Source organism: Cebus imitator, unplaced genomic scaffold (genome assembly GCF_001604975.1).
Source record: "Cebus imitator isolate Cc_AM_T3 unplaced genomic scaffold, Cebus_imitator-1.0 Scaffold6, whole genome shotgun sequence".
Lineage (NCBI taxonomy): Eukaryota > Metazoa > Chordata > Mammalia > Primates > Cebidae > Cebus > Cebus imitator.
Window position 1 is genome coordinate 8,441,271 of NW_016107321.1, and position 11,178 is coordinate 8,452,448.

The window sequence follows — 11,178 nt, forward strand, 5'->3', positions numbered from 1 at the left end:
AAAGACTCTAATAAAAACTCAGTACAGGGCTAGCACTTAATCCATCTCACAATAACAAGAAAGCATAATGGAGATTGAGGAGCAGGGCCATTTACATAATAACTTCCTAGCAACAGCTATAATGAACAAATACGGGCAGATGAGTCAACTCACTGAGACACCACCTTACATCAGAGCTTAGAGAAAAGGGAAAAAGGAAAGCAACAATTGAATAGCTGAGATTCCCTGAATTTGGGTTATGTCCTGTGTAGTTTCAGACCTAATTGCTTAAAACTGATTTGGGCAAAGAGAATCCACCTGATGAGACAAATATTGTCACCGCCCAGGGATAGGGAGGGGTGAATGGGTGCTTACCTTCCCTGTTAACCAGCCAGCTTGGGCTGGTGCCTGTGAATATCCTGGCTTGGCTTGAACACATTTAACATCGATATCATCCTCATCCTCATCCTCCTAATCACCATCACTGCTGTCATCTGTTGAGTGCTTCCTAACTCTCCTATGTAATATTTCCTTCAACCTGCACAACATTCCTGTAACAGTAGATATGATCATCTCCGTGTTACAGGTGAGGAATCTGACGCTGAAAGCAGGAAAATTACCCAAAATCGAACGGCTAATAGCAGTAGTGATGATAGTTCATTTTTATTGAGCACGTGGCGGGCACCACGCTAAGTGCTTTGCATGGATTGTCTGAGGTTATTACACTCACTGCAGAAGAGGAAACAGAGAGGCAGGGAGGCCAGGTCATCTGTCCAAGATCACACAGCTTCTGAGAGCAAGAGCCAGAACTTGAATTCAGGCAGTTGTGTCAGCAGATGCGAGAATTAGGATTCAAACCTAAATATACTTAATGCAAAGCCCATGCTGGTACCATTGCAACTCCCTGCTCCCATGGGCACTTGGAGGGCAGGGCAGCCATGCCAGCCAAAGCCAAAGATCCTGTGACTTGTGTTTCTTTGCAGCCACTTTATGGACATAACAAAGTATGGTTGTCACATGGTGCTTCTGGCAATCGAATAAGGTCCTTCTGAGGCTCAGTCTTGGAGGATTTGCATGTATGAGTGTGTGTGTGTGTGCTTCCTCTTCCTGCGGTACTTCACCTGGACAGGATTGCATGCTCTAGAACTTTGTTTCAATATTCCCTTCACTTACGGAGCCTTTGCTTCATTCAGATAGCAGACTGCAATCTGGGAAAATACTTCATGCCGCAACTGTAACGCCAAAGAATGGATCAAAGGCTTCTCTTTTTGAGAATGGCACGCTAACATCTTTTATCAGGTGCAGATGTTTTCTGTGCTTCAAACAAAATGAGCAACTACGTGTGGAATTTCAGGCTTCTTGACAGGGAGTTGGAGGAGGTCTCTTTAGGTGCATTGTGTGTGTACGATGGAACTGAGTGAAGGGGGCTCAGAAAGGATTCCTTTTTGGGAAAGAGCGAGAGGCTTCTGTGCTTCTGGAACTGTCGAATAGACCCAGGCTGCTGGTTTCACCTACATCGTGATCCTCAGGCCTCATCCTTCCTCCCTCTGGGCTAGCAGGAAGATTTAGGGAGGGGCATGGTTCTGGGGGAGACGGAGCCGGAGGAAAGTGGGTCAGTAGGCTGAGAGGCAGGGGACGCATCTCGATTCCATTTCCTGGATTGTGCCCTTTGTCAGACTTGCCTACAGACAGAAGGCCTGTGCGTTCCAATTTTGCAGAATTACCTTCCCTGGTTGGAACCCAATCCCCCAACTCCAGGCTCTGCAGACACCCTCCCTCATCAACTCCTGTCCCCTTTTCTCTCTCTGTCAAGCTGTTCCTCCTTCCCGAGCTCTGTTGTGATCTGGGGCACCTGAGGAATTAACCGTGTCTCTCGTGTCTTTGCCTAACCACAGGTGAATGTCTCGACCCGCTTTTCAGCTGGCTCCGCCCCCTGGACGCCTTCTATTAAACGGGGGAGCTCCGAGGTAGGGCTCTGATTCCGGCCTGGCTGCCAGCCAGGGGTGTGGGGGAGCGGGGCCTCTTCACGCGGGGGGCGCTGGGCGGGCGCGCACACCTGGCTCCCGGTCCCCCCGGCCGGGCCTGTGATCGATCCTCCGTGGGGCTCGCGGCAGCTCACACCTGAGGCCCTGAAAAAAGGCCTGCAGCTTAACTCGCGGCCGCGCGGGGGATGGATTGTCTTCTAACTCCAGGCGCCGCGGTGCGCCGAGAAAACAGCGAAAACTGGGCCAGCGGAGGCGGGCGGGGACACGGCCTCCTTGGAGGAGCGCCCTGGGGTGCGGGACGCCTCCTGGCAGCCTCGGCCTCGCCTCCCACGCGTGGACGCGCACGGGCCGGCGCACCGCGGCCGCCTACTCCTTCCTGCAGCCTCGGGGTCTGAAGGTCGTGACAACAGAAATCTTTTGTAAAATGTTCCTTTTTCCGCCACTATCTTTTCTTTCTCTGTCGGTCAGTAATCCTGGTTCGGGGGTTAGCGTCACTCACTAATCCTGGGATTTAACAAAATTCTCCTTTTACGTCCAAGCTTGGATTCGTAGGACGGAGAGATACCGACCTCGCTTTTGTTTCCGGAGCATCGGGAACTTTTGGCACCTGAGACATTATGAGATTGTGCCCCAGCCAGTTTCTAAATTATTTCTAGGTGAAAAAATTTTGCAGCCTACCTTTGCAGGAAGAATTCCCCCTACCGCTCCTTGAGAGAAAGTACTTGACAGTCAATAACCTCCTATATTTATAGACCAATAATTGCTACATTTCATACCATGTAGGTTTCCTTTTGAAACCTCACTCGCATTCGGTTACTGTGGTAGGGGTTTAAATGTAGCAGCTAATGGGCTGTTGCAGCAGGCATTTCCCTGCCTCTCCTTTTAGCGAATCTTTAAGTGGCAACTGTGCTTGTCTGGGTAAGAGCAAGGCTTCAGGATGGGGTTCCATGGTTTAGCTCGGTTCTTTAGTGGAGATTCTGAGATCCTGAATTGCATCAAGAGATGCATTTGTTGGCCCGGGTTTCAGATGGAAGCATGAAATCTCACTGACTTGCTGAACATTGTGGTTTTGAACCGGGGCTTTGGAGATGAAGCTGTGAAACCTCCCAAACCAAAGTTCTTAACAGAAATCACCAGCTGTGATTTACATATCGGCTTTGCCACGGAGTTTCAGCTCGACTCTGTTTCTGTGGTTATGGTGTCTTATGAATATTTTCTGATATTTAACCCAAAGCCCTCTTGCTGTTTCCAAACTGGTTACCTGAGACAAGGGAGGCCCTCGTGCTACTGTTTAGATAGGATTGCTTCAAGCACTTAAAGGCTGGCCATACTGCAGACGAAATACATCCAGCATCGCCCTCTATTAAGTTTTTAAAAAAAATCTTTGCTGAATGAAATGCAAAAAGAAAATGCAAAAAATGCTTGGGCTTTTATTTTCCAGTCTCTCTTAACAACTCTTGCAGAGATGTCAACGTATATTTCAGTATTTCGCCAGCAAGGTGACACTTTCATGAGTGATGGCTTTGGTTCACGTCATAAATGTGAATTTACCATTGATTGTTGGCTTGACTGACCTGGTCATGGCCAGACTAAAGGAAGTTGTGTAGAGGATTCGCTGTTAACATTCTCCCCCTCCCTCACAACCCCTTTCTCCTATAGAAGGCAAAACAGTCTCCTTCACTGAAAATGGTGGCAAACATGTTTGTCGTTTTTTCTTTAAATGATAAAAGAGAATTAAGTCAGCTGGCAACAGGTGCAAGTTCCACTCTGTGTATGGAGGAGGCACCAGCTGACATGGGTGTGTGCATGTGTATCTAGGGCAAGCTGAAATATATCCACCACCGCCCTTGAGCAAAACAGAATGTTTGCAAATGTTTGAATCACCACCCAGAGTTTCACAAGTGACATCTTTCCTCCAAAGACCCTTTTTCTAGTCACATAGGCACAGAAAAAGAAAGGGACAATATAGAACAGATGCATTGATAATTGCCCAGGGCTGGGCACTTTAAGAACTGGCTATTACAGGCTGGGCCCCGTGGCTCACGCCAGTAATCCCAGCACTTTGGGAGGCCGAGGTGGGCAGATCACCTGAGGTCAGGAGTTCGAGACCAGCCTGACCAACATGGTGAAACCCCGTCTCTACTAAAAATACAAAATTAGCTGGGCATGGTGGCACATGCCTGTAATCCCAGTTACTTGGGAGTCTGAGGCAGATGAATTGCTTGAACCCCGGAGGCGGAGGTTGCAGTGACCTGAGATCACGACACTGCACCATTGCACTTTAGCCTGGGCAACAAGAGCAAAACTCCGTCTCAAACAAACAAACAAAAAAACCTGACTATTTAACTTTGTGGAAATTTTGTCCTCCATGATTTAATGGGTAAAAAAACTCTCAGTTGATGGTAAATTAAAAGGGAAGCTGGCATCTTAGACATTTTTAAATAAGGTGTTTTTCTTTTTAAATCAATGCTACATGTAGCATGCTACATGTAGCAGAGGTTGCTTAAGGCTTCTTTAGAAACTTAAATGTGGCGTAAGAGAGCCTTATTTTAATTATTTACAGCACAGAAATCTCTTCAACTACTAGTTGGAATCTACGTAAATATCAGACATCGCACAAGTTTTTGATCTTGAACAGGGCTGTCATTGAGTATCCCACTTAGAATGTTTAGGTGAGGGGTCATTCTTATTGAAATATGTTCTAAAATTTCTGAGGTAGAAGCCTTTATCTACTTATCATTAAAGATGTTAGTCATAAAGTTCTTATCTTGGAGACTTTGATAGCTGTTATAAATCTTGCAAACGCTATTTTCTTACACTGTTTTTGTCAAATCAAATTTCATTTGGAGTAATAGCTCTCCTTCCTGGTCTTCTGATAGCTCAGGCTGCCTCTAATTCTTTCATTTGGCACTGAAAACTTCTTAGTTTACAGAGCCTTTCACAGATCTTTCTGTTACAACATATTAAAAAAAAATCGCGTTACTCTGGGCTCCAAACTTCTGATAGCTTTCCATTGAGCTTTGGGTGTTGCAATGGAAAGGGCTCATAAGAATCCAGTCTCCTGCTGGATACAGAAATGATCTCCCTAACAATCTTATCTGTTCCCTGCCTATCACCTCAGGACACCAGCACTTCACTACCTCATGGGGCAATCAGATTCATTATTAGACAGTTTGAGATATTAACATGTTTATTTTTGTAGTGGGGCAAAGCTTGTACCAATTGAACCCAATTTTGCCCACTGGAACAAGCAAATATCTGCCTTCTTTCAGACCTGGTGGTTCCTCCTAGATAGAGAAGACATTATCCTCTTACCTTATTCTTTTCCAATTCAGGCTTGGAGCCCTTCGCTCTTCCATGCGCTTCCATGCGGCCTGCCTTGACTCAGTGTCAATCTCTCAATGCCCTCTAGTTTATATCAGTGTTCCTCCCAGACTTATCGTCTGGGCTTTTAAGAGCTACCCTGTAAGCCTGTCTACCACATCTATGCACATTTATTTCCAGGACTTTGCAATACAAATCCCCTGACTCAGGCTGTCATTTTTTGTCACTGTTCTCTAAATACAGCATAATTTCCTATTTGGTCTGTCTGCAGGATCCAAGAGGAGTATGAGTTATGATGATATCTTATGATAATGTGATTTTGGGAATCTACCATATGCATGGTGCTGTTGCTAGGTAAATGAATCATCCCTCTGCCATCTTGGAAATAATAGCATCTCAATTGGATAATAAAACAGTGAACAAAGAAATGGGTGATTGCAAATTTCAGTAAGAGCCACAGAGCTAGGAGCCACAGGTTGCTGTGCCACAGAATCATGACTGCATGTAGGTTTGTGTTTGGGAAACCTGATTTAGATGGGCTTGTCAGAGAAGGCTTCTCTGGGGAGACGGTGTTGAAGTGATGACTGAAGGATGGTAAGAACTAGTTCTTTGCAGAGAGGAGGAGGGAGGGGGAGGGGGAGGGGGATTACAACGACATATGCAAGGATCTGAGGCAAGAAAGAGTTTAGTTCCTCAAGGGACCTAAGAAAGCTCTAAGGGGCTGGAGTGGGGAGAGGGTGTTAAAGGGAGAGGCCAAATTAGGAAGGGCTTTGCAAGCCATTTAAAGTTTGAACTTTCCTCTAAAAGCAAACGGAAGTTCTGAACTAAAGGCATTTAAGCAGAAATGCAGGGGTGTATGTGTGTGTGTGAGAGGGAGAGAGAAGGAGGGAGAAGGAGGGAGGGAAAGAAAGGGAGGGAGATAGAGAGTGAGCATGGAGAGGTTGTAATCTTAGAATGGTTGTGGCTGGCAGCAGCGTGGAGGGTGGTTTATGCGACCAGCCTTGGGAGGGCTTCAGGGAGGAAGCCTGCCGCGGAGGAGGTGGTGAACACAGCTGCCTGGCCAGAACTGATTCTTCACTCCTGTCAGGGGTGTTGTGGGTGAAGCAGGAGCCCTGCTTAGAGCTTGTGATATGCCTGCCTGGAGGGTGGAGCTTGTTGGGATGAAGCTCAGGGTGAGAATAAAGAACTCTCTCAGCAAGGGGTGTGAGCCCCTCAGATTCGGAGCCATTGGTCAGTCCCTCCCAAAGTCTTGCTTTCTCCACCCGGGGCCTGGAAAGTCACCTGACAGTAGAGTCCCATTAGCACCGAGGGAAGGGAAGAGCAGCTCTGCTTGGAGGAGGTGACTGAACAGATGACAGGTGTGTGCCTGAATCTTCCTGAGTTATTGGCGGGAAATGGAGAGATGTCAAATGGATGAAGGCCAAATTGAACTCCCGTCCATGCCCATAACTCCTCGTCTTTTTCTAAGAGGCTTAGTGGCTCTCTTAAGATGTAAGTGAGGACCCAGGGTTAGGTGAGGAGGTAGGTCTACGCCTTGAAAGGAGCAGAGCTTCTCTCAACCCCTTCCTTCGTTTCCTTTCTACAGTTTTCCGTCTCGTCTGATCTTCCCCTTATTTCTCCAAACCATAGTCCAGACTGCATTCCAGCAGCACCAAGAATTCTGCCTCACACTTCCACCTCACCTCACCTTCGATCTCTGCCGTGAGGGCCTCATCTCATAAATAGACACTACAGGTGGGAAGAAGTCTTGATTTCAGTTACAAAACTCTGAAGTTGAGAAGCATCAGCCTGCTCTGAATAGCAGTGGATGGTGAGTGAGGGGAGAGGAGACTTCTGGCGGAGAACCAGAAATCTCATTGAGGGATTTCATCCATTTCCGAGGTGTGGTTTCTATAATGAAACTTCTTCCCCGTCTCTCTTGTAAATCATAACTAGAATATGAGTTTCTCCTGGTATGTATGTAGAATTGGATTTAGAGGGGGCGTTGGCATTAATTGAAGTGCTTTCTCCTGCTTGATGGTGTATGCAGCGGTGTGTCTGGAGCACCATGAAATCAGTTCACAAAAATATAAAAAGAAAGGGCATCTTTGCCATACACACATGTGCGTGTATTGACTTTGTCTTGATTTTTAGTTGCCTACAGTTTTTGGTGACTCGTGAGGCCTGGAAGAATCAAAATTCTAGATTATTGTTGATTCATGAAAGAGAAAAATCTGGTACTGCCAGACCCTGGCACAGTCTTCTGTAATTACATTATATTTCATAATTGTTTGGAACTGGATTATTTGTCCAATTCCATCACACATGATTATTTCCTTCTCCTGCCTTATAAATTGGATAAAGCTCTTATCAGTATTCGCCCAGCCATAGGAAACAGGCTGAGTTTTTCAGGCCCTCACACTGCGCTTAGAGAGAATTTTAACATATCTAAAAATACCAGGCCTGGTGCTGTTTGTTTAGCACTGTTGTCACAGAGTCCTCTCTTTGGGCTAAACCAGCCCCTGCTGCAGCAAGCAAAGATTACAATGAATGAAAATCCATAAAACAGGAGCACCACTAACTGGCAGATGTCAGACGGAGAAAACCTCAGTGGATGGCATCTGTGGTCAGCACATAGTCGTTGGCAGAACAAGGCTAGCTCGCAAGGCCTCCAGGTGGGCAGCCAGGCAACCAGCCTGCTTAGAGTTTCCTGTAGAGGCTGTCAGAGTCTCCTGAGAAGCGTGGGGCTGGGCCTGCTTGCACAGGGAGAGAGGTTCACCGCCTGGGTGGCAAGGCTGCTGCGGACCGGAGGGGATGCTGGCGTAGTGCAGAGCTGATGTCTGTCTTCATTTCTCCATTCATCACTTGTATTTGGAGGCACTGTGCAGTGTGGCGAGTGCTTTGACATCTATTGACTTTGTACCCAGGCATGTGAAGAACACAGGGCTGGCGTTCTCCCTGCCTCCGAGGGAGAGATCATGGCTCAGAGAGGTTGTGTTATACATGCAAGGAAGAGACTTCACGGTGGCTTGAACCTTTGCCTTCTGCCTTGGCTGGTGTTCTTCCCACAACATTTCGCTGTCTTCATAGAATCCCTGAGGCAAATGCTTTCTAGCTGAGACATAGAAGCCTTGAGTCACAGAAAGGCTGAGATGGGTCTGAACTTCCTTGGATGTCAATGGAGATTTTATTAGAAGGAGAAGAGGAGGAGAGCTTAGGAATCTGCCCGAGGGGGTTGCTCAAGCCGATTTGTGGAAGTTGTATAGACCAGGGCATATTAAGCCTGGATGTGCAAGGGGAGTTGAAACCTGCCCCGGACTTGAGATTGCATTCTTTCTACCACAGCAGAGATGAAGGTGGCCCTAGCTCTAGCTGTTCTGGGTACTATGAAGTTACCAAGCATGTAAAAATATCATTTAAATTGTGTATATTCGTAAGTAAGGCCAGCATATTCTTTTAGCTGAGGAACCACCATCACTTCCTATGTCAGAAGAATTGGCTATAATTTTAAACGAAACACTTAATCTTGAGTTTTTAGCTGTCATGTTCTTCACAGTTATAACATAGCCCTACGTGGTACTGAGTTCGAGTCTAGCTAAATATAGGACTGTCAAAAATATCAAAATTTATAAAAATGATTCCCAGGTAGGATTTATTTAAAATCTACTTATGTATTAATATATACGAATAACAAATATAAACAATATCAAAAACCAGGAAACACAATCCCTCATTTAACATTCTCTCTATTATTCAACTTAGAAAGAGCTGGCTCTGTTTTTCTTTTAAAAGAAAAGCATTCCTAAGTGAGCAGTCACTAAAATTACTGGTAATATAGCATAATGTAGTTCACAGTTTTATAGCGCATTTTAATTTTCTTGTGTTTCTTTCCTTCTACTTTCTACCTTTACATCACACTTCATTGTAAACGTTTTCTGTTCTTTTTCCAGTGGGGCCATCTTTCTGTTTTCTTTCATCCTTGCATCTTCAGTGAGGAGGTGGTTGGTGTCTGCGACCCCTGCAGCCCTGTTTTAGCAGTGATGGCTGGCGGAATCATCTAGACTGTACCTCGAAAGTCCCTGCTCTCTCCTCCATGCTAACAGAATGTGGAAATATTCCCGTAGCACCAATCCTTCAGGACAGGAAGAGGCAGGTAGAAAGCAAAAGCCTTGAGGGCCTCACAGTTCTTACCCCCTTCAAGGTGATTAAAGAGGAAGCAGAGAAGCCCAGCCTTATCTTGTTTCTGGCGAAGGTTTGCTTCTGCATTGTTTTCCTGGCTGCTGGTTATGGATGCTAAGAGGAAGCTGATGCTCTAAGCTCCTTCTGGAGCTCTGATGTCTGCTCAACCTTGTAGATGCTCAGAGCACCCACGGCCAGGCTGGGCCTCCCTTGTGGACCATGCCTTGGTCCCCAGTGCTGGCTCTCAAGCTGCCATCAGGTCTGCCCTGTGCCCACACACTGCTGACCAGCTTTGGGTTCTCCGTTGCCTGACGGGGAGTTTGGCCAGATATCTTAGAGCAACATGGGGGAGTGAGCCAACACACCCTTTGCCCTTCACAATGTTCTTCTCCTTAGGATTAGAAACAACAACTAAAAAGAAGCCCCAACCCACGTCAAGGCTTCTGGCAGAGAGGGATGCGTTCTTCCTAACAGCAGACAGAGTTTTAAATTAGGATGAAAACAACTGTGTCTAGTTCCCAGTTAAGACACTGACACTTGAAGATTTATATAGACCAGGATTCCTTAATTGGGGATGTACATTAGTATCACATGGAAATGTTTTTCAGTACATTCTGACGTAGGTCCCTCTCTATGCCACTGAGTCAGAATCTCCATGCGGGCTTCATCTTCAGAAAATGTGGCTAGGGGATGCTGATAGGTATCTCTGCTCAGAGCCATTGGTTTAGGAAGAATGATCCAGAGCTGGTTGGAGGCCATCTGACAGCCAGGCTGCAGTGTCATGCTCCTCAGGCATTTCATCCCACAGGGCACATGTTGTTTTGTAGGGCACCAGGGTGTCACTGAGTATGCTAGTCATAGTGAGTGAAGGTAGACAGCTGAACGCTCAGAAGAATGAGTGAGTGTCCAAGTTGTGGTGTTCTTCACTGTGCAAGTGAGGATAGTCAGGTGCCTTCCTGGGGTGAAGGTGGTGCTAAGAGCCTGGAGCCAGGTAGAGGCCACCCCTTCACAATCCTGGCTCTGGTATTAATTAGCCAAGAAGCTGTGAAGCACTGTCTTGATTTCTTTTTTTTTTCTTTTTTGAGATGGAGTCTCACTCTATGGCCCAGGCTGGAGTGCAGTGGCACGATCTCAGCTCACTGCAACCTCCATCTTCCAGGTTCAAGCAGTTCTCCTGCCTCAGCCTCCTGAGTAGCTGGGATTGCAGGTGTCTGCCACCATGCCCAGCTAATTTTTGTATTTTTAGTAGAGATGGGGTTTCACCATCTTGGCCAGGCTGGTCTTGAACTCCTGACCTCGTGATCCACCTGCTTCAGCCTCCTGAAGTGCTAGGATTACAGGCATGAGCCATCCCATCCGGTGACACTTGCTTGATCTCTCCAGGCTTGCATCTTCTTGCTAGGAAGAAGATTAGATTGGGTAATATGTAAGGACCTCTGAAGTTCTGGCTACTTTGAGGTCAAATTAAAAAGTTTTTTAAAGTATATAAAAGTAACCTATTTTCATTCTAGAAAACCATGAAACAGGCTGGGCACAGTGGCTCACACCTGTAATCCCAACACTTTGGGAGGCCGAGGTGGGTGTATCACGAGATCGGGAGTTCTACACCAGCCTGGCCAACATGGTGAAACCCCATCTCTACTAAAAATACAAGAATTAGCCGGGCATGTTGGCGGGTGCCTGTAATCCCAGTTACTCAGGAGGCTGAGGCAGCAGAATTGCTTGAAACTGG

General features: G+C 46.5%; 1 long non-coding RNA gene across 1 annotated transcript in view; it reads left to right on the forward strand.

Moving 5' to 3' along the window:
- The first annotated feature begins 1,678 nt into the window (after positions 1–1,678).
- LOC119472676 overlaps positions 1,679–11,178 on the forward strand; it is a 516,691-nt gene continuing 507,191 nt past the window's right edge. The window contains exon 1 of the long non-coding RNA XR_005201841.1: positions 1,679–1,946. This is a non-coding gene — a long non-coding RNA (uncharacterized LOC119472676). The remainder of the gene's footprint in view (positions 1,947–11,178) is intronic.